We start from the raw sequence: 22,776 nt of genomic DNA, 5'->3' as shown, positions 1-22,776 counted from the left end.
GTAGAAACTCGAAAGCCTATCTAGGGAGCCAGTTCAACAGAAGGCCAGTATCACTCTGGATTTGTTGATAAAAGTTTGTTATTAATTTCTTAAATGGGCAGTTAGGGAGAGGCTGCTAATTACAAGTTGGACAGATGGGAAGATGAAATCTGAGAGAAAATATCACGCACTGCTGCAGTAGCAACAGAGTATGGAAACTTGTCTTCATTGAGACTACATGATATCAATCATGTACTACGTGCGGCTCAGTGAGGAAGACCCCAGTGAACAGGGGAGGTGACTTCTTAGGAATGTCTGTTGACCAAATCTCGCCAACCTATCCCTGCTGCAAGGGGAGATAGTTTCTCAGGCTGATCCTCTGGGCAAGAGGGTGAGTGAGTAGTCATTTTTGAGCTGCAGGCGTGAAGCACATAGGTCCTTCCAGGAGCCTCTGCCTTCATCATTTGGTGTGGAGAAGGATGCCCGAGCTCTGAAGGCCAGATGTTCCTGACACACTGAGATATGAAATGATGGAGGTGAATATGCATGGGGTTTTGAGTTATAGCGTAGACCAAGTAAGGATGGAGTTTATATGGAGATTTTCAAATGCATTCACCTTTCACCAAATTTATTATATTTGGGTGGACAGAGACAAGAGGATCAATTTACCATGATTTTGGTGAAAATCCAAAGGTAAAATAGATTATGATGTTATCCCTTTTAATTTGATAATTCATAATGTATGAACCATAAAATAATGTTTCTTCTGAAATTTCCAACCATGTCACAGGTTCTCACCTCAATAAACTTAATCTTCATGGATACAAGGACTCAGCATCAAGGAACATCTGATCCTAAATCTTAGGCCTATTTTTTATTTTTCAGGCATTTAATGTGATTGCTATGTTTAATGTCATGAAATTTCCTATCACAATCTTGAAATTCTTGGTGAGAGCAGTGAATGAAGCCAATGTCTCTCTGAGGAGAATAAATATATAACTAACACAGGATAAGTAGGGAAAAGAGAGCTCGACTGTGTGTGTGTGTGCATGTGTGCACACGCACGTGTGTGTGTGTGAATTCTAACATTTTGAAAAGATCTCACATTCCATTTGTTCCTCAAACTAGTGATTCAGCCCTCATTTAGAGTTATATGTGTGTGGAGGAAAATGCAGGGACAGTTTTTTAAGTCAATAAATACAAAATGGGTTTAAAATTAAGAAGAGAATGATACTCTATTCTTTATCTGTGAACCTCAAATCTTAAATTGTTCTTGGAGTGGGGCTGGATTTGAGTCATTCCATCTTAGCTAGCTTGTCCTGTGATGGATATATTGATAGGGCAATAAAGAGAATGGTGGGGGCACTACATTTACTCTCTCATTTGGCTATTTTATTCACTTACATATCGATCAAAGATTTACTGTGAGTTTCCTATCTGCAAAGCATTAACAGGAAATGCAAATATAAAGAAGAGAGTCATTACATTGAAGGACTTCCAATCCAGAATATGCCTGGGAACCTAAGTAATTGCAGACACTGTAATTTACAGGCAACATGCAAGAAGGGAAGATAAAGAGGTGCTGAAGTTTAAGTAGAGTAAAGAAAAGCAAGAGGGCATTCCAATCAAGAAAAAAAATTGGCTCACTTATACATCTATTTACTGATTGTGTTATTCATACAAGCCAGAAATCTAGATGTCATCTTAAGCACCCTAGGTGACTGTGTCTATTTTCTCCCTTGAATCACCCACATTCAACAAATCAAGAGCCATAACGAGTCATCTCCTGATCATTTCATTCTCTCAAATTTAGGAGACATTGTTTGTAAGACTGGATTGGAATGTGCAGGTTGTTCTATCAGTTTTTGAACCAAACACAAGAACCTTACCACTAAATTAATTGTATGTTATAGTACCAGGAATCACAGACTGCTGGTATAATATATTTTGACTTCTCTGTGTCAATACAACCATCACCTTCATTCGAGACCTCATTTTCTCTTGTCTGAACTGTCATAGTATCTTATACTTTTTCCACAGGTGTCTTCCTTGAATTTATATTGCATTCAGCCCCTAGAGAAAGCTAACAAAATATTGATCTGAACACTGATATTCACAGCCTAAAAACCTTGGATCCTGTTGACTCCAGGACTGATACTGAGTTATCAAACAATCTCAGTTAATATCACCTTCCAACCTTAAGCAGTGGCCCCCAAGTCCCTAAACTGCTTGTTTCATTCCCTCCACCCCCAACAAATCATGCTGTTGCTTATTTCTTTGACTCTGCTCATGCTGTGTGTGCAACAAGAAAGTTGTCAGACCATCTCTCATCTCTCATAATTTCCCTAGACAGAATCTGTACTGACTCAGTTTAGGCATCAGTTCTATGAAATGCCGTGTGGAAAGCCAGGTCCCACATCTAGAACAGAAGTGCAGTGCTTTATCCTTGTCACATTTCAATGACATGATCTGTGAATTTCCTGTCTCTTCCCAGTCTGTAATCTCATCAAGGACAAGGATCATAACCTCATTTATGCTTGCCTTTTCGTGATTTGGTCCAGAATCTGGCAGAGTGGGTTCTTGGAAAATGCTATTTTTGAACTGAGCTGAGTGGAAACCTAGGAATACAAGGTAGAGACTGTGCATGTGACCGTCAATTAATAAACAGTAGTGCCAAGCAGTGAGGCTTACTACTAAAAACTGGTCAAAGCTATCTTGGACAGGAGGGTCAAATGCAGCTGGGATCAGCTTTCTCTAATATGGGTGGTCCACACAGATTTTATCTTGGATAGTGGACTCCTTCTGCTTCAGCTTCTCTGAGGAAAAATGCTATCAGAACTTTTTTCATGTGTACCCTAAGGAACTGAAGGCATACAGTTTGAATTAATCCCAAGTCAATTCTGCACTGTAAAGGCTTTGTAGGTGAAAGGTGGGTTTTAGCATTGTGGTCTCTATTCTTCCTCCTTGTATCTCATTCTGTGGTCTTCTCAGGGCCAAACTAATGCAGTTGGAACTGAAGTTGCTGATGGGATACCTCTAATCCAAGCTCTTTTCTTCTTCAATTTTTAAAACCGCATTCCTGAACAGCGGGCTATTCTATTCAAGCTAAGAGAAGCTAATGGTTCTATTAGTATTGATCTTCATGCTCCTTTAGGAATTTCAAATTCCTTTAGGAATTTGAAGCCAGTTGTGAAGTTGGAAAGATAATCCATGGTGTGAACTAGGTTCAAACTGAGATTTTGTCAATGTTTTAGACCAATCCCTGCTTTTACACAGGAATAATGTGATAGATAACAGAAAATGATAGGAGCAGCAATATGAGAAACTTATTTAACCACCCAATTAGCCTCTTCAGATAGGTACTATAGCCCTCCCGATGTTATTGACTGAGGAGAGCTTTACATACAGGTACCTGGTTCCAGAGAGCATTCTCACCTACTCTGCAGTAGCATATGAAAACAACCAAGAAAAATAAGCCACCTGTGTCTATTGACCACTACCCTCCCCTCAAGTCTGGAGAGAGGGTCTTTTATCTTTTGGGGGAATGGAGCCACCAAGCAGTGCTCAGAAGCCCTGACCAGCAACTCTCAACCAATAGAACCTATTGCTCGGTGAAAGGGCCCAAGAATGCAATGATTCTGGGGCCCTGTAGTGCTGTGTATACCTAGACCATCCCATAATGCTAGGGGACTCCAGGTAGGGCTGTACCTAGAGATGCTCAGGGGATCTCAGATGCCGGGAATTAAACCCAGGTATACTACCTCCTAGTCCTTGGGGAAGAGTCTTTAAACCTCATCCATTTAGGGAATTCTTGGTTTCTTCACATGGTTTGTTAGTGTGTTTTGTTTTGCTCTAGAATCTCTGTAGCAATATCCCTGGGGTGGTAGTGTTGATTTTTCTACAGAAAGCTCAACATTAATCTTGAGCTTAGTAATTTAATATCCCTCATATTGTTGACTCACCCTTTCCCATGGTAACACTATAGGAGAGGTTCATATTTATTATGCAATTTTAAGCTCAATAGCTGGTGTGGAGTGATGTCTCTTGTAGCTAACAAGGCTGTCTGGCACTTAGTCATTGGAAATAAAATTCTCTTGACTGAGTTCATCTGATCCTGGTTCTTGATTAAGTCCTACTTAATGTAGCTTCACTTTTAAAATAATCACATTCGCTACTGCCTGTGACATCACCCAATTGCTCCAACTATGCCTGTGGAGTTGCTCTAAAGAGTTCCTAACAAATTGTTCTCTCATGTGTCTGACTATCCTCGCCAGGGCCCAACAGCTGAAGACCTCCAGGCCCCAACCAAGGCCTTACTGGGGCCACTCTCCACACACTTGGATAAGCCTCAGACATAACACAACTGGCAGAGGAACCCAGGTGTGTGGGACCCGGGGCTGAGATCTCCAAGCCTGCATGGTTTGGGACTGGATCTGTCAGTAGCTAGACAGTTACACCCTCCAACTGCCGTGTAACCCCAACAACGGCCAGGATCCAGAGATTATCACAACAAGCTCCTGGGAGCGTGCGGCCGCATTTGCGGCCGCATGACTATTTACTTGCTTTTCTCTAAGTTTTCAGGGTACCTTAAATATCCTTAAATATCCAACCCGCACGGCAGAGCCTGGCAAGCTATCCGTGGTCTATGCCAAATAGACCAAATTGATATGCCAAATCCAGTAATAAATGGATCTCATTTCCCTAACCCTGAATATGCAGAGTCGAGAAGGATATGGAAGGAGAGACTGATAAAACACCAAGGCAGACATAGGCTGCCAAAACGCAGAAAAACAAAAATGATTGTCTGTACTTTTAATGCTCGTACGCTGGCATCTGCTGCATCCATTGAAGACCTTATGGTACAAGCACGAAAGATCAAGTACGACATCATTGGTCTGACCAAAACGAGAAGACATCAATCCCATCATGCTGTTTTCGACACTGGAGAAGAACTGTTCCTTGGAACATGTGATAAAAGAGGCGTCGGTGGTGTCGGTATCCTTGTCAACACAAACTTAGTCACGAGCATTGATTCATTTGAATGCCTAACAACCCGAATCGGACGATTACACTTGAATAAATGTGGCTCACTACTGGCAATTTCTATCTTTGCTGTCTATGCACCAACATCCAGTTATGGTGAAAGAGAAACTGAGAAATTCTACATGGAGCTGGAGAAGTTCTATAAAGAAGATCACACCTTCTACAAGATCATTGTTGGTGATTTTAATGCCAAGATAGGACCAAGAAGATCAGTCGATGAACTCCACATCGGAACCCATGGCCTGGAATGGAACGAACAGGGTGACAGACTGTCTGAGTTCATCATGTCAACCAAAACCTTCCATGGTAACTCACAATTCCAAAAGGCTGAATCTAAACGTTGGACATGGGAGTCTCCCAATGGACGGTTCCACAATGAAATAGACCACATCATATTCAATCGGCGGTTTTGCCTAACCGATGTTGCTGTTGTCCCAAAATTCCAAACGGGATCAGACCACCGTCTTCTTCGTGCAAAATTCTACCTCACAGAACGAGGAGAAAAGAATGCAAGGTTTAAGAAGAGGACTCCCAGAACAACCACCAACTGGGAGCTCTTTGGCTCTATTGCGGCAACATGGGAAGATACCGTCATTGACAACATTGATGAGGAATACGATCGAATGATTCAGCACCTCCATGATTGTGCAAGGAATGCCAAGAGAGAGATAACCACAAAAAACCGTCTTTCTTCGAACACTCTTGAACTTATTCGCCAACATGGCTTGGCACGTGCCTCAGGCAACCACAAGCGAACATCCGAACTGGCAAAACAGTGCAGAGAAGCCATCAAGGATGACCTCAAAAACAGGAGAGCAGCAGTACTGGTAGATGCAGCAGAAGCTGGGAAAAACTTTCGTAATGCCTGCCTGTCCTTCACCAACTAAAAACCAAGATGACTGCCCTCCGACATCGTGATGGATCTATCACATCTTCCAGAAGGGCAATGGAGAAGATTATTTATGACTTCTACTCAGATCTCTTTAGTAGCCACATCCAATTGCCCACATACCACATACCACATGATGGATATGTCGTTCCCAATGTTCTCCCTTCTGAAATCCAACATGCCATCTCGTCGGTAAAGAAACAAAGAGCACCTGGCCCAGACAAGATCAGACCTGAACACCTGAAGAACTTACCATCAGTACTCATCAATACATTGGCTCGACTCTTCACATGCTACCTGTCTGAATGCAAGGTTCCATCCCAATGGAAAACCAGCAGGACTGTACTACTATACAAGAAAGGAGACATCCACGACATTGGCAACTATCGCCCAATCTGCCTATTGTCTGTCATCTACAAACTATTCACTCTAGTCATCCTGAATAGGATTAGCAGAACACTAGATGAAGGACAACCATGTGAACAAGCTGGATTCCGAAAAGGATTCAGTACCATCGACCATATCCACACAATAACCAAGCTCATTGAGGTATCTCGGGAGTTCAAGATGCCGCTCTGTCTAACATTCATTGATTTAAAGAAGGCCTTTGATTCTGTTGAGACGGAAGCGGTCATGGAAGCCCTAGCCAATCAGGGCGTACAAACTCAATACATCAGGATCCTTCGTGAGCTCTATTGCGGATTCACTACCAAGATCTCACCATTCTACAAAGAAATAATCATCCATATCAAGAGAGGGGTTCGGCAGGGTGATACCATTTCACCAAAACTCTTCACTGCCACCCTCGAGAACATCATGCGACGACTGGAATGGGAAAACATGGGAGTGAAGATAGATGGTCGACAACTACACCACCTCCGCTTTGCTGATGACATCGTTCTAGTAACACCAAACATCAACCAAGCGGCACAAATGCTGAACGACTTTGACCGTGAATGTGGAAAGGTCGGACTACAGCTGAATCTTACGAAGACAATGTTTATGAGAAACAGCCTTGTTCCTGAAGCTCCATTCACTCTCAACGGAACCACCATCTCCGAATGCAACAGTTATATATACCTAGGTCGAGAAATCAACATGATGAATGACCTGGCACCTGAGTTGCGCAGGAGGAAGAGAGCGGCTTGGAATGCCTTCAAGAGCATTGAAGAAATAACTAAAAGGACAAAGAACCTCCAGCTACGAGCACATCTCTTTGATTCCACTATTCTTCCTGCATTAACATATGCCTCAGAGACCTGGACCCTATGAAAACAGGATGAGAACGCTATTCGGGTCTCTCAAAGAGGAATCGAAAGAACTATGCTTGGAATATCACGATTCACTCAAATGAGAGATAGAATCCGGAGTTCTGATCTTCGTCAACGCTCAAGAATCAGGGACGCTGTCTCATTTGCCAAGACATCAAAAATCAGATGGGCTGGACACGTAATGAGGTTTACAGACAACTGCTGGACTAGAGCCATTACTGGTTGGATTCCACGGGACATCAAAAGATCACGTGGACGCCCACCTATAAGATGGTCAGACTTCTTCGTCAAGACCCTAAATGATTGGTTTGAGGCTCTGCATGTTCCTAAAACGAACAGATACCATTGGGCTACGCTAGCACACAACCGGGATGAATGGAGACGTTACTGGCACCCGCTCGAATAAATCGATGAATAACGGGGATTAAGTGATTAAGTGATTAAGTGTAAAGGAGCTGCTTTAAAGGTCTTCAGTTGCTGCTCTCCTTTGTGGTGTGTTGGTAGCTCCTGAACTTGGGCATTAAGGTTACTGCTTTGTGAAAGTTGAGAACAGTAGAGTGAGACACAGTGTTATGTGCAGTAAGATTCTGCTTTCAAGTCTGGAGGATCTGGGCTCTGGTCTCTGCTGTTCACCAGCTGGGTGACCTTAAATTTATTTCTGAATCACTTGAAACTTCTAGATGCCCAATAGCTGTTTTAATAGTAGTGCCTTTTCAGAAGGGGTGTGTGTGTGTGTGTGTGTGTGTGTGTGTGTGTGTGTGTGTGAGAACTGAGGTACCATAAAGAAAGGCTAAGCCCATAGTAAGTTCCTCTCCCCGCCCCCTTTTTAAAATAACAGTCATTTCCAGCTTAAATGCCACCCTAAAATGTTCTAAACTCAGGGTATCCGTGATTTTTAAAATTTAGGCCCAATGTTCCATTCATTGGAAGCCTTACTCCTTTAGCTACCTCCTGAGGTAGTGGGATAATCTGTCTTGTTCACAGTTACAGCCTTACACTAAGCCCAATGCCTGGTGCAGAGTAAGTTCTCAATACTGTTTCCTGAATGAGCAAATGAGTAATCAGAAACGTGGGGGCGTATGACTCATAGCTTCCTGTAAAGACATTTAGATGACTCAAAGGAGTGCCATGTGACTGGGGAGGCAGGGTTGTATCTGTGGCCTCTTCATAATTGCTCTGCCGTTTGAATTTAAAATGAACCAGCTTCTTTAACCTGAAGCATTGAAGGAATGTGAGCTCCATAAGGCAGAGAACGCAACCGTAACTATTTTGTCCTCAGTACCCTGCCTGGTGCCTGGTGATCAGGAAGGACTTTTCAAAGGGATTAAGGATGATAGGCAGAAACCCTCCTATGCTGGGGGGCAGGCAGGTGATGGGACACTGTGACCTAGCTCAGGTGGAAAGGCACCATATTGGCCAGTGCTAAGTGTCTTGTTGTCAAGGATCTCAGGGACCAGGTCTTTAGAATGTTCCTCCATGCTCCAAGTTCAGCATTGAGTGTGTGCTTCCTGTCTTGAGCATTTCTTACTGGTGTCTGCATGGTCAACTCCTTCCCCTTCCTTGACCTACAGTCTACTTACAGACCCTTACAGTCTACGACTCACATAAGTATATTTCTGTCTACTTACGTGTGTCCTGGCCATCTTCCAACTGCATGTTTGTGTTGTGCTGAGGGGCCTCCTCAACACCCACAAATGCGAAGATGTTAATAGCTCTGACAGCAGCTCTCAAACACTGACTCCTGGCTATTTATCCCAAGCTCCCTGGGGTGGGGGTGAGGATGGGGAATCATGGTACCTTCCATTTCCCAGAGCTAAACCTTAATGTTTCTATAGGACTGCACTCCATAGCTTCCCCTGGGAGCTGACCTAGTGAGTAACTTTGCCTTTTTCTTTTAATAAAATTTTTTTTTATTAGTGAGACATCATGAGGTACAGTTTCAGACTTACATATTTTTGTGCTTGGGTTTCAATTACACAATGATCAAATACCCATCCCTCCACCAGTGCCCATTTCCCACCACCACGGATCCCAGTGTCCCTCCCACCCCCACCCCCCATACCACCCTGCCTCTGTGGCAGGGCATTCCCTTTTGTTCTCTCTCTCTTATTGGGAGTTGTGGTTTGCAAAAGAGAAAATGGGTGACAATCATGTTTGGTCTATAGTCTACTTTCAGCATGATTCTCCCATCCTGGGAGGATCCTCCCAACACCTTTATTTGGTGTTTCCTTCTCTATCTGAGCTCCCCTTTCCCTTAGCATGTGTGGTTGCCCTCCAAGCCATGGAGTAAAATTCCTGGTACTAATCTCGGCCATTCTTGGGTGTTAGTCTCCTATTTTGTTACTTTATGTTCCCCAGATGAATGCAATCTTTCTATGTCTATCCCTTTCTTTCTGAGTCATTTTGTTTAACATGATACTTTCCATGTAGTACCACTTGTATGTAAATTTCGTGACTTCATCTTTTCTAACAGCTACATAGTACTCCATTGTGTAAATATACCAAAGTTTCTTTAACCAATCATCTGTTCTTGGGCACTCAGGTTTTTTCCAGATTTACAACTTTGCCCTTTTTAACCATTTCCTTTCTTCCCCCTGGGTTTTCTTGTTCCTCCATAATAAGCCACTTTCACTTGAATTCTTGATTTAGGGTCTGTATCTGGGAGAAAGCAAATTAAGACACCTTTCAGGAAGACTCCCTATTTCCCCTCTCTTCCAATCTCTTCTGCTTTACTTCTTTCCACAGCATATGTACAGCATACCATCCAGTAGATGTCATATGACTTAGTTACCTGTCTTATCTATTACCTTAATTTCCACATGTGTTTCCTAAGGACAGACCCGGACTTCTGCCTGTTGGGTTCACTGCTGTATCATGCTATTGCTGGCACCTACATATGCATGGCACATGGCAGTTTCTATCAACAATTCACTAGTTGAATTACTAGATGTGCAGCTGCAGAATAATCCACGAACCTGGCATCAAAAAAATCATGTGTATCTACAAAAATTTCAGATAGCTATGGGAGAAGGATATCTAAAAAGTGACATTTGAAAGCTCCCAGGGTTCCATATTTTAGAGGCAACTCTTGTACCCTGGAGTGCGCAGCTTTTAACTGCCCACAGAATTTGGTCTCTGAAGTCTGGGCTCAGGATATCTCTTGGGCCAAGGCTTGTGTGTCCATATTGGCTGTCCATATGAGCACTGTTACATGATTCTAAAAGCCCTCTGGGAACTCTGCTATGTTGTTCCAGGGAAAGCACTTAAGTAAGATTTCGGTGCCCACATTCTCTGGGCTGTGTCTTAGGGTTGGAATGTGAGGTTGTGCTGACCCCACTTGGTGACCCTTTAGTTCCCCTCTGGCTTGGCTAGTACAGAGTGGGGTGCACCTTTGACTCTAAGAACAAGGAGAATGATTACATCCTTTTTCTGTTTCTCTGGGAGGGGAGGGCCATGGTAATATGTGAGAATGTTGGGAGTGGAAAGAGCTTTTCTAGAATGGGTACACTGTGTGTGGGCTGCAAAGAGGGCACCTGACGAAAGTGATTCCACCGGCAGCACACAGTTAATCTGGGAAAGTTCCCTGCCTCTCTGGAGTGCAGAGCATGCTCTGCACTTACTTCTGGTGCCCAAGCGCTCCCAGTAATGGGGATGGCAGCCTGTCTGGGTCTCCACCTTGGTCAAAGGAAGAGCCAGGCCACTAAATCTGTGGTTTCCCTTCTTGTGCTTAATTATACTAGTTAAAATGGCAGCAGGACAGGGGAGGAACCTGGATCTTGCAATTGAAGAACCCAGTGATTGTCATGGGCTTAAGGCTCATCCATCTCCACATCTCAATGGCTGCGCACAACAGCTGCTCAATCTCATCTTCCTCCAGGAAGGAATGACTGATCTGAAGTATCAACATATCCACAACTTCAGGCTAGGAATAGGAAGGAACATGGGGCTCTTGCTCTCTTGTTTGTGAATTTGTTTGTAACCTTGGGGAAATGGTCAAGCCATTAATTATATCACTGGCCTCTACATTGCCGTGTTTTATCACTCCGAATGAGTTAGACCCTTTCTCTGCACCATATGCTTCTAAGAAGAAGGACGGGTACGTGGATTTGCTTTTGCTTGTGGTATGGAGAGTGGAGACATCTGGGGAAAAACAAGGACCTAAGAGTCAGCAGACACCCCTCTCCCTGAGCTCCTGATGGGGACTATCTTAAAAACTTCACTGTGTCTGATTTCTTTTGCCCTCATTTGTAGAGTGTCCCTGCCTGAGAACAGAGGAGGACCCTGGGTCTAAGCTGCTAGGTCAGTTTCGTTTAGGTAGGTGTGTGACAAGTGACACAGTTGCCATCCCAGTCTCCTCCCCCTTTTATGGGAGAGGAGCTCACTCTGCCTATTGAATAATGCTCAGTCCCTTGTTAGAGAATTCAGATGTCAGTACCAGTTGAATATGCATTTTTTAGCCTTTGACCTTTTATCTATTAGTCTACATCTTTGGAGCATCTCAGAGAAAATAGATTCTATCTCCAAAAGGCAGTGGTGGGATCAGATCCCTGACTATGGTCACTCTGGGGAGAGGCCAGTGACAAGGTAAGCACCATGTGGGTAATCCCCATTAAATGTGCTCTGGCTCACCTAGGTTCACACCGGTTGCAGTCTTGATTTCATTGTTTAACCTTGACCTCTCTAAGCCTCAGTTTCCTCCTCTGTAAATTGGAGTCAAGGACTATGGTTAGGATTAAACAAGGTAACACACATAGTGGTTGGTTATTGGATATTTCCCAGTGTCACTCATGGTGGTGAGCAACTTATACATGTTCAGCACAACTTCCGGCACAGAACCTATTCATTTTAGATGATATTATCATTGTCTCTTCTTCATGGTGCAGGTAGCCCTTACCTATTGCCCCCCTCCACCCCCAACTCTCCCACACATTAACCCTTGAGCACTGAGACTGCCTCGAACATCTACTTTCCCAAGGCCTTGAACACGGCCACCACACTAGCCTCTACCATTGTCTGCCATGTTTTCAGGGTTACAGACTAGAGCTCAGATTACACATGTGTTGTTGTTATTGTTACCTGTTTTGTAAATTTGAATTACTCAGTGTTGGAGTAAAAGTAGCTGAATTTTTACTCCTTTGAGAAAATTAGAAACCCTGACTGCATCTGGCCTGCATGGCATGAACTATGCAACTGAGTCAAGGCTGCTTGCTTAGGGTGGGGCAGGTCAGGGTTACTCTCCAAATCCTATTTCCTGGATCCTGGTTGGGGTGGGGGTGGTGATGCCAGCCAGCCCTGAGGAAGTCCTCTTTCTACACAGGCTACATGCAGAGGGTGTCTTGTTCTAGTTGCACGAAGGTGCCGCAGGTGCTCTCCACTCATGACCAACCTCACTGCTGCCTTTTCCAGAACATTCCAGCTTGTTCCTTGAAGTAAGGTTCCTGATGTACAGTTTCAAGACCCTCAAAATATGAAGTTGAGACCATCACCCGTCTTGGCTCTTGCTAATGACTGCTCAGTGGGTAAGAGGATTTTTTTTTGATTGAACTGTTTTTTTTTTAATTTTTAAAATTTTTTATTAGAGAAACACCATGAGGTTCAGTTGTAGACTTACAAATTTTTGTGCTTGAGTTTCAGTTATACAATGTTCAAGTACCCATCGTGAGGGGATTTTGGGGGTGGGAGAGATTCGGGGGTAGGATCCTGACTATATTCCTGTATTTGCTGCAGCCACTACTGCAGTAAGACACTGTGGTGCTCAGTGGGACTCTAACTTATGCTTCCCAGCAAGTGTGGATCTTTCATGGAAATGTGAGAGACAACATACTATTTGGGGAAAAGCATGATCATCAAAGATCTTCAAAACTGACTTTGAAGGCGTGAAGCTCTCTAGTATTTGGCTCATTCTGCTGCAGATATTGGTGCCTCTGGGAATGCTTGCCAACTTGGTGTCTTTGATGAGTGTTGATGAAACATGGATCAGCAACTCCTGTGTCCTGGGTTTTCTTTTCTTGACCAAGAGCTCAACACCTTCACTCCAAGGTCAGGGCTGGATGCCCCCCCAGTGGAATGACTTGAGATCCAATGATAGTATCTGTGCTGTCTGACTGGAGAAAGAGGAATCTGGCAATTTTACTTTAGTGCAAGTAAACACAAATAGCCAAAACTTTGCTTGAAGTTGTGAGTAGCAGGGAAGGAATTACCTACTGTAGAGATAAACAGGCACCAAAGCTAGCAGGAGATTTCTGTAAGCCTTCTCAAAGGGGCGTCAGGGAATAAAAACAAGTTTGAATCTTAATTTTTCGATATTTTTTTGGAGCATTATCTGAAATTATGGAGAGTGCAGTGTTTGCTTCTGTGATTTGTTTCGTTTTGGCATTTGCCACTTAGTGTGTTGCCAGGGGCAGGACCCTGCAGGCCTGTTGGAGACCCTTGCTCTGGGAGCTCCTGCCTTCTAGGCCCCATTTCAGAGAAGGGGACAGTGGACTTGTTCAAGGTAAAAAAAAAAGTATCAAATGAGTTCATAACCATGCTTCTGGACCCCAAGCCAGGCTATCTCACTTGGGGTATCCCAAAAGGGGGGGCAAGTGAGACCCCTCCCCGCCCCAAGGGACCCAGCCCCGGCAGCCAAAAACTTCCAGAACTCAACCGCTGCCATGCTCATGGATGCTCTCCACACACTCAGGCCAAGCCTTGCCCACAAGTGAATGTATTCATGGACAACAAGACACATCATAGAACACACCCTATCCATATTCCAAGGGTACTGCACCACATTTGATGGGATTCAAAGTAGGAAGGAACCAACCTTAGGGGTAAATATGATATTATTTCGGTTCTACTTTGGGGCAGGGATTGGGGCTCGGGATGGAGACACCCAAAATAAGGTGATGGGAAGGTATAATGGTGGTGGGATTTGTGTTTGAATATTAAATGCAATCAAATATTGTGAACTACTTTATAAAATAAAAGTATCAAAATGGCAGAAAAGAAGTTTAAATTTGGTCTTCAGCTCCAGACCAGCATCCTTTGTTCTGGTGGGAGCTGCCTGATTGCTGGGTTATCCTGATCTCTCCAAGCGCAGTGAGGCTGAAGAAAAGATACATGGGTCCCAGGATGTTGCTCAGGGTCAGTCATTGACCTTACATATTGGAGGCCCCAATTTCCATCCCCAGCACAGCAAAGACAAAACAAAACAAACAGCGAACCTAACCTCTACCCCAGCAAAGACAAGTGGAGTTGGTTTCAGAAGCGTCTGCCAGCTCTCAGATGTGAGCTGGGCTTTCACATATTGTCGGAACTCACACATTCTGTCCTTGTTGGCTGATTTGGCCAGCTCCAGCCAGCATGTGGATGCCTAGCGAGAGGGGAGCTCACGTCTCCCTCCCCTGACTGTGGCATCCTGTTGTCAGGAGGTGCAGGTGTGGCAGGATGGTCTGGTCGCTGTGGGTGTCCTTGGCACTGCGACACAGCTCAGCTCAGTGTCACCCGCCTGCCTTTCCCTGCTCTCTACCCAACCCTGCCTGCAGCGGCCTCTCATGTGCAAAAGCAGGTCAAAAGGAGGGAGTCCTGTTTTTACCAATCAGGATGTTGAGAGATTAAGTATTTGCCAATCTCCTGAGTGTGCGTGGATAAGGAGGGATGGCGGGGGGAGTGTTCAGAAAAGGAGACAGCAACATCCTTTGCCTCCAATGGGTCTAAGTCTGGCTGGGACTGTGGGAGAGGCACAGAGATGATATGGCAACTGAGGAGCAGGACGTGTGGCAGGAGCTGGACCTGGATGCTCAGAGGCACGAGAGGGCAAACATTGGTGCGTGACATGAGCTTTGATGATGGGCACCTTTTGTGCGGTATCTGCAGTAGTGAGTTTGCTCCTACGGTGATCACTGAGGCTGTTAGGCCACAGGAAGCAGGAGAGTGGGAGAAAGTTGGCAGGTAGGGAGGCACCTCTTTAGGGACAAAGACATATCTGAATCTCAGAACTAAAGATCCACAGAGACATTGATGGTAACACTTTCACCCTGATGGACTCTATATCTGTGTTCCATCACCTTCCCACAAGCCCATGAGTGTTATCAGCCTTGCAGAGTGAGGTGTGACAATTAGAGAGGAACAGCAGCTTATCAGGAATCACCCTGCTGAACTCAACTCCCAGTTGTTCTGATCCTGAAGCCTTGGTGTTTGCCAGTACACTGACCGGGGCTGTGCCCAGCCTCTGTCCAGTGCTGCTGGCGTGGCTGGTTGGCCTGAAGCTGTACACAGCACAGACCCCTGAACCTCCAACTTTGGGCTGCAACACTGGCTCTCCGAGGAGACAAACGGTTTCTGAGCCTGGACAAGGAAGTCAGGTATCTGAGGAGTTGCCAGGAAGTGAAGCCAGCTGCGTGTGGTCTGTTCTTCTGCCCCTGTGTTATGCGGAGTGAGGATTGTAAGACCTGCTTGTTGCAGAGCACCATGAGGAGAGTTCAGTGAGTGAGACACAGACCCAGTGTTGTAGGCACATGGTTCAGTTGGCCCTGGGAATACAGAGCAGCAGGCAGCTTTTGAGAGGGCTGTGTGGGAACTGTAGGTCTCTGGGGATTCTGCTGGGAAGGGGTTGTCTGGGTTGTGCAGGGGGGAGGGAAGCCAAGGAGGAAGGTGTAAGTTTCCTTGTAGCCCAGAACTCAGCTGCCTGAGTCGCTCCCAACTAACTGCTGGTTTTACTGGATCCCTTGATGTCGGGGTCCTCAAGGAGTGAGATTCTCCTTGGGACTCATTGGGATCACCATCAGTGGGTCATGAGCTTTTAGCTTTGTGTCTTTTGTGGGACAGGAGGACAGTGCTAGCATGGTTGCTAAGAGCTGGTCAGTGCCTTGCCCTGGACAGGCCTTGGAGGCTGGTCAGTGGGTGATGTGAGGGGCACCTGAGAGACTGGGATGTACTGAAATGCTAGTCCTGCTTGATCTCACTCTCCCCTTAGGCTTCTGTCCCTCAGTGTCCCGAGGTAGCTCAGGGAAGTAGCTTGGAGTCCTCGTTGTTCCCAACTTGGCTGGGTTGATCGGAGGATAGAGAGGCTTTCTGAAGCAGATTTGTGATCACCCCAAGCCCTTCCACCTTCACTCATTTCCCAGCCAGCCATGATCTGCCCTTTGGCAGCCTCTCTCAACCTCAGCCCACTTGGTGGCCCTTCTCTGTTGATCCCAGGAGCTGCGCTAGCAGTTAATTCCCCTGATTTTCCTTTCTGGGATTTAATACATTCTCACTGTACGTTCCCTGCATGGCAAGAGCCCTGTGAAGGGCAGAAGTCCCCTACTCAACTTCCCATCAGGTATGTGTGTATGTGTGTACATGTGTTTGATTGTGTAATGTGTATGTGAGATGTGTTTGTGGTATGTGTGCTCAAGGGGAAGCTCCTTCCCCAGGGACTCCAGCTGCCCTGGGCTGCTATGCTGGTGGATAGCTTTCCTCCACCCCACCTCACCTCATCCTGACTTCTGACTTTTGCACCTGCAGGTAACAGCACATGGTTAGTGTCTGCACCCTCTAGGACAACCTGTATAACCCCCTATATGGAGGTCTGATGGAGGTGAGCCTTGTAGGGTGTTCAACCATGGTCCATAACCCAGAACCCCCACATCCAAAGGCACAAAGGTCCCAGAATGTAGTGGGCAAGTCTCTTGAAAATTCACTGTCTTGATCTATATCCTTGAGGGAATGTCGCCATGACTAGCACCATGCAGGTCGCACCAAATCCATCTGTACTGTGTCACTCCTTGGCCACTCTTTATGTACCTAACTTCCTTGTCCAGACACAGAGACAGTTTATCCCTTCTGAGAGCCAGTGCTGCACCCCAAAGCTGAAAATTCAGGGGTCTGCGCTCTGGTACAGCTTCAGGACCTCTTGCCTCACTGGCTCTGCCCAATCCCAGTGAGGAAGGAAGGGCATCACGAAACCTCACTCCCAGCAGCTCATCCTACTCGGGGCACAGGGGGTCACCATTTGGGGGCATCTCCAGGTGCTCCCAGCATCTCTTCTCACTTTACCCCGATCTGAACAGAGAAGTCAGTGCCCCAGAAGAGGTCCATGGGGAGCACCCCTGTCTCCACTGTGCCCTCTGTGTGCCAGAGCGGAGGGACAGCCACCACACTCCACACATGGTGTTCATCCCCGGGGTGGCCTCTGCTGCAAGAATAGATGAACTCATGCCACTTAATGCCACCTGATGGATCTGGAGAGAATCATGCTGAGTGAAGTAAGATACAGAATGATCTCTCATCTGCGGGATATAAAGAAGTAATATAGTAAATGCTCAAAGATAATAGAAACTGAGAACTCGTTTTCAGTAAAAAGCTTACTGTAGAGGAGGGAAAGGGAGTGGGGATAGGATAGAATGACAGGACTAGGGCTGCGCTGGGACAATAGTGGAGAGAAGAGGAAGAGGACACTTTGGTGGAAAATGTAGTGTTGGAATGTGTCATGCATGAAGTCTTACTATTAACAGTATTGTAAATCCTGTTGCCTAAAATAAATATTTTAAGGAGAGAGAGAGAGAGAGAGAGAGAGAGAGAGAGAGAGAGAGAGAGAGCTGCGAGCTGAGTGAGGGCATTTTGGGTGCTGTTAGCCTGAATACTGCCAGTGCCCAGTGAGCATCTAAGACCCCCTCCAGATGCCCTCCTGCCCAAGACAAGCCAGGGTTTCCCTGTTCCACATAGCTTCTGTCCTCCATGGAGAGTCCCCAGGTGTATTTGTGTGCATGTGTGTATGTGTGTGCATATGCGTTTGTGCACAAGTTTACATGTATTCTTGTCATCCCGTGGGGCCTACCCGCACACACAGGCCTGTTGGGATAGAGGGAGCTGAAGTTCCATCTTCTTTATTATCCTTCCCTAGTAGGCAAAGAGCAAAGAGGAGCCCAGTCTGGAGGTCAAAGGCAGGTCCTGGGGCCTTTGTAAGAATAAATCAGGCTGGGGCAGTGGGGGGACGAGAGGTGAAGGGAACTGGAAGCATAGGCGGTTGGTTGCCACAGCCATGGGATGCTCCAGCTGGTGTTTCTAGCATTCTCCGTTCTGGGCCAGAGGCCAGCCTGGAGAAGGGAATTTAATTTTTTTTTTAAAAGAGTCAGGAAAACAGCCTTCCTATGATTCTGTCTCAGCTCCCTGCCAGGGTTGGTCTTTGCTGTGGGTTAGTGTTCTCAGAATAAGTCTCAGGCACCTGGATTTTGGATTGGGTGCCGGGGATGGGGGGGGGGGGGTGGGTGGGGGAACTGGGTTTCATGGAGTTATCACCATCACCCCCGGGGAAGCTAAATTTATAATGAATTATGATGCCTGCTTCCTCTGCCCTGGGGGAAGCAGTTGGCATCCCCCTGGAGAGAATGGGGCTGGTCTCTAGCCCAGCTAGGCTGCAGAGTATAGAGAACAGAGCTCCAAATCGTGACAATCCAGTCCCTGGAGACCGCAGGTTCATGGGGGAGGGTGGGGGGTGCTGTCCTTCCCATGAGTTCTGGGGCTCTGGGTTGGCAGGGAGGGAACCAACCCTGATGCAGGTCAAGAGCTGTGCTTCCAGGAGTTCTTGTAGGAGCATGGAAAACTCACCCCTGTCCAGGCTGGGAACTTCCATCACCAGGCTTCAGGCTCAGGTGAGAACTGTCTGACCTTGAACCACAGGCTCGGGGTGGGGGTTGTGTGTGTGGGGGGTCTTTTCCTCTCATCAAGATGGATCATTTCAGTTTCTGAGTGTTGAAGAAATTGAGGCAGCCACCAGGTGGCACTGTCCAGCTGTCCATTGTTACTGAGCAGGGACTCCCAGCCCCAACACTGAGGCATTTTCTCCCCTGCTTCTACAGACCCACAGGCAACCTGGAAGCTCCTGAGAGCCTGGGTTATCCAGTGGCTCTTTTGTTAATGAGAAAGTAAATGAACGGGGGCCAATGGTCAGTCACTGAAATACAACCATGTCAAATTTTGTGACCTGGTAGAACAAAGCTGCTCAACTCACACCCAGTCTCACTGTTTGGGTCAGTGTGCCACCCAAAAGGTTCCATCCCACACAGACAGAGAAGATCTGGGACCAGGCTGGTCACAGTTTCGCTCCCTGGAAAATGGGCTGATAATAAAGCAGCTTGCTTTCTTACTGGGTGGTGAGAGATTGAGAGAAAAAGGGACAAGACCAGGTGTGGAAAGGAGAGACAACAGTGTGCAAAGTGAGAAGTTACTTTCAGAAAAAGGATCTCTCAGGAAGTGTCTTCACGGAATATTAAATGCTGAGCTGTTCTTGCTTGGGCTGTCCAGCAAGGTGGACCGGGATCTGGGCAGTGGATTCCAGGGAGGCAGAAAGGTTGACGCTGTATGAGCTGCCCAAATGTCTGTCACTTAGCCTTATGGGCTTTCTTTTTCTCTACCTCCCACCCCATGGATGTATAATGACCAATGTGGCTGCAGCCTTCAAACATTTAACCAAGAGTGTCCCAGAATGATTTGACCTTGGGTCCATGCAGGCTGCTGGGAAAAGTGCCCTGCAAAGGATTCTCTAGGCTGAACCATTTTTAAATCTCACAGCATTTTGCCTGCTCCTAGGAGGGGACTTCCTACCCTTAGGTGGGTTTATCCTAGAGGAAGAGAGCTCTGTCTCATTTTAAAATGAAAGGAAACTCCCGCTTAACAGAACTCTTTGATCTCTGGAGTGATATGGAAATGAAGGGAACTTATGCTTAGGGAAAAGCATGGCCTACCATCATTAAAGGTAGCTGTATTTGCATCACAGATAAAGGTAATATAAACTTCCTAGGGTCAGGTGATGGGGGAAATACATCAGGATCTGCTAGATGGGGACAGTGGTGTATATGTGTGTGTGTGTGTGTGTGTGTGTGTGTGTGTGCAGTGATGCTAGAACAGAGGGACAGATGCCAACACTGAGATCTTCCTTTTCTACCAAGTTTTAGCTGCAACGACTTTGTCAATGTCACATTCCAAATCTCTCATGATCAGATAACTTAGGAGGGTAACTCTTGCAGAGAACATGCTCCCTTCAAGGGGGCATTTGTTATGTCTACTAATATTTTTGCTCATCACAATTTGGGGAAGGGTGCTCTTAGCAATTATTGAGTAGAGATGGGGACACAATGATCTGGGTTATGGTGCCAAGAGTGCAAGGCTGGGCACCTCTGGAATGACACCAAAACACGTTCTCTCCCTCACCAAGGCAGAAGTCTTTCATGGGTTACTTTATTTTCTCTGTAGTTTTTAGCATCTTGTGACAAAGTAATTTTGCTAGAAGATAAGGAAATTTGTGAAAAGGGAACCCACAAGGAGTTAATGAAGAAGAAAGGGTCCTACATAAAACTGATCTACCATCTCTAAGGGTTGCAATTCAAGGTCACTCTCTGGGTACCTAGTGTCAGAGGTTGGCGACCTTCTCCTCACAGTTTGCAAAGTAGGAGGAAACCTGCTATTTTCTTTCAGAAAAATTTCATTTTGTCTCCAGGATCCTGAACATATTTACAATGCAGCAATAGTGGAAGCCCTTAAGGAGAGCCTTTCTGATAGAGAGGAAGTTGCTGATATAGTCAGAGTTTCAATCATCACTCTCCTATTGCCCAGGGCTCATGAGTGAACACAGATCTCTATTTCTCACCTTAATTTTGACTCCAAATGAGAAAGATGAAAGAAAAGATGATGTCGGAGTTGCAAAATTTGTAGACATAAATGGTAGTTTCCATCGTTCATCCCCTCAGTTACACACTTTTAAGTATTTGTTGAGTTTCTACCAATTGGGATAGGGGAATATAGGCACAGCCTAGGTCCTTTGGGATAGCTTGAACTGCATGGTTTGTGTGAGCCTTGCCATTATACACCCTGAATCAACATTCTGTCTCCCTTGCTTCCTAGTCAGTGAGGTTTCTTTTAAAAAATTTAACAATAGTTATTGTAGTTTATGCTAGTGTTATTATTTATTACCTTGGTGGAAAAAATGCCTGGTCCTTGTGTGAGTCACTTGTAGTCTGCCTCTTCTTATCGCCTCTCCCCTCCACCACACGCACACTCATGCCCTCTCCCCTGACCCTCCCTGCCTCTTGCTTATTAATTTTAGTTTGGTATTTCGAGGCCAATGGTTTGTTCCATGTTTCGATCATGATCATGATCATCCTGTTGTTTGTCAATTGCCTCGAGCAGGCACCAGTAACGTCTCCTTCGTCCTAGCCCTGAGATTTTAAAAAGTACCATATTCAAGGCCCTTTCAGGGTTAGAAGAATGAGACCCATCATTGTTACTGGTATTTGGCATATGGGGTACACCATGGGGAGTTTGCTAAACTCTGCCATGTGGGCAGGTTACATTTGGTAGCCTGCCAGGTTGTCCAGGTTGTTCCATGTTATCTATTTCATTTCTTTTTTCTCAATATACCACAAATGAGTGGAATTATCCAGTATCTTTCCTTCTCCTTCTGATATATTTTACTCAACCTGACACCCTGCAATTTCATCCAGTTGCAGAAAACTGAACAATTTCAGTTTTTTTTTCTTAGAGTTGCATATTATTCTATTGTGTATAGGTGCTACAACTTCTTTATCTGTTGGTCTGTTCTTGGATATTTGTTTTGTTTCCATATCTTAGTTATTGAACTAAGTGCGACAAAATACATGGGTGTGCATCTCTTTGAATTAAAGTTTTTGTGTTATTCGGGTTAGTACCAAGAAGTGGAATTGCTGGGTCATACGAAAGCTCTATATTTACTTTTTTGAGATGACCCCATGCTTGTTTCTGTAGATAACCTGTGATTTTTGAGCAAGAGATTTGGCCACTCTAAATTGTTGTGTTTTAATTCATAAAAAGAAAAAAAATAAGAGTACCTACATCATAGGTTCTTGTAAAATTTACATGGGAAACTGGTCTTAAAATGATCAGCACAGTGCCTGACATGTAGTAACCCCTCATTAATCAATAGTTGCTATTATTTTCAGTTAGAAAGATCACAGCAATGTACAGGATATGTCTCCCATTCTTTGTTGGGAACACTGAGAAAGATTGATGCCACACACAAATGAGGAGATAGAGATGGGATAAAATTATTTAATCTTTCAACAAATACTGGCTAAGCTTTCTATAAGGTACCAAACTCTAAACTAGGCTGCAGAGAGATGGAAACTATGCAGAAACAGTCTCAGGATAATCTGGTCTAGGGAGGTCCCAGGCAATAAAAATATTACAGGAAATTGTGCTAAGAGTAAGGGGGTGTTAAGGTGAGAGAAAAGACTCAAAGACAGTGTGACCTTCACACTACTGCTTCAAAATCATGCTGGGGCTTTCTGGGGAGACAATGATGAGAAGATTGGGATGCAGGAGAATTTGAAGTTGAGGACATAAGGAATTCCAGAAAACCAGCAAGTGTTAGCTGCTTCTTGGACACAGTCACCTTCTCTCCTTGATGCAGGCTGCACGTGCTTCAGCAGCCCCCCTGTGCTGTGATGGTAAGAGGCCCTGAGAATGAGGCTCCTAACCCCCTTCCCTTTCTTCCCCATGCTCCCCTGAGTCAGCTGGCCAATTTAGAGATCTGCTTCTCAATAATGTGTAGGTGGCTATGGAATACTATGCAGCTGTTAGAAAAGATGAAGTCATGAA

At 45.3% G+C, this 22,776-nt stretch overlaps 1 pseudogene; it reads left to right on the top strand.

Annotated features, from left to right (window-relative positions):
- LOC130043679 (ATP-binding cassette sub-family C member 12-like) overlaps positions 1 to 22,776 on the top strand; it is a 63,712-nt pseudogene that overhangs the window by 12,765 nt on the left and 28,171 nt on the right.

Source organism: Sorex fumeus, unplaced genomic scaffold (assembly GCF_029834395.1).
Source record: "Sorex fumeus unplaced genomic scaffold, SorFum_2.1 ptg000122l, whole genome shotgun sequence".
In the NCBI taxonomy this organism is placed as follows: Eukaryota; Metazoa; Chordata; class Mammalia; order Eulipotyphla; family Soricidae; genus Sorex; species Sorex fumeus.
Note: the sequence above shows the minus strand (reverse complement) of the source record. Positions and strands in the feature narration are given on the sequence as shown.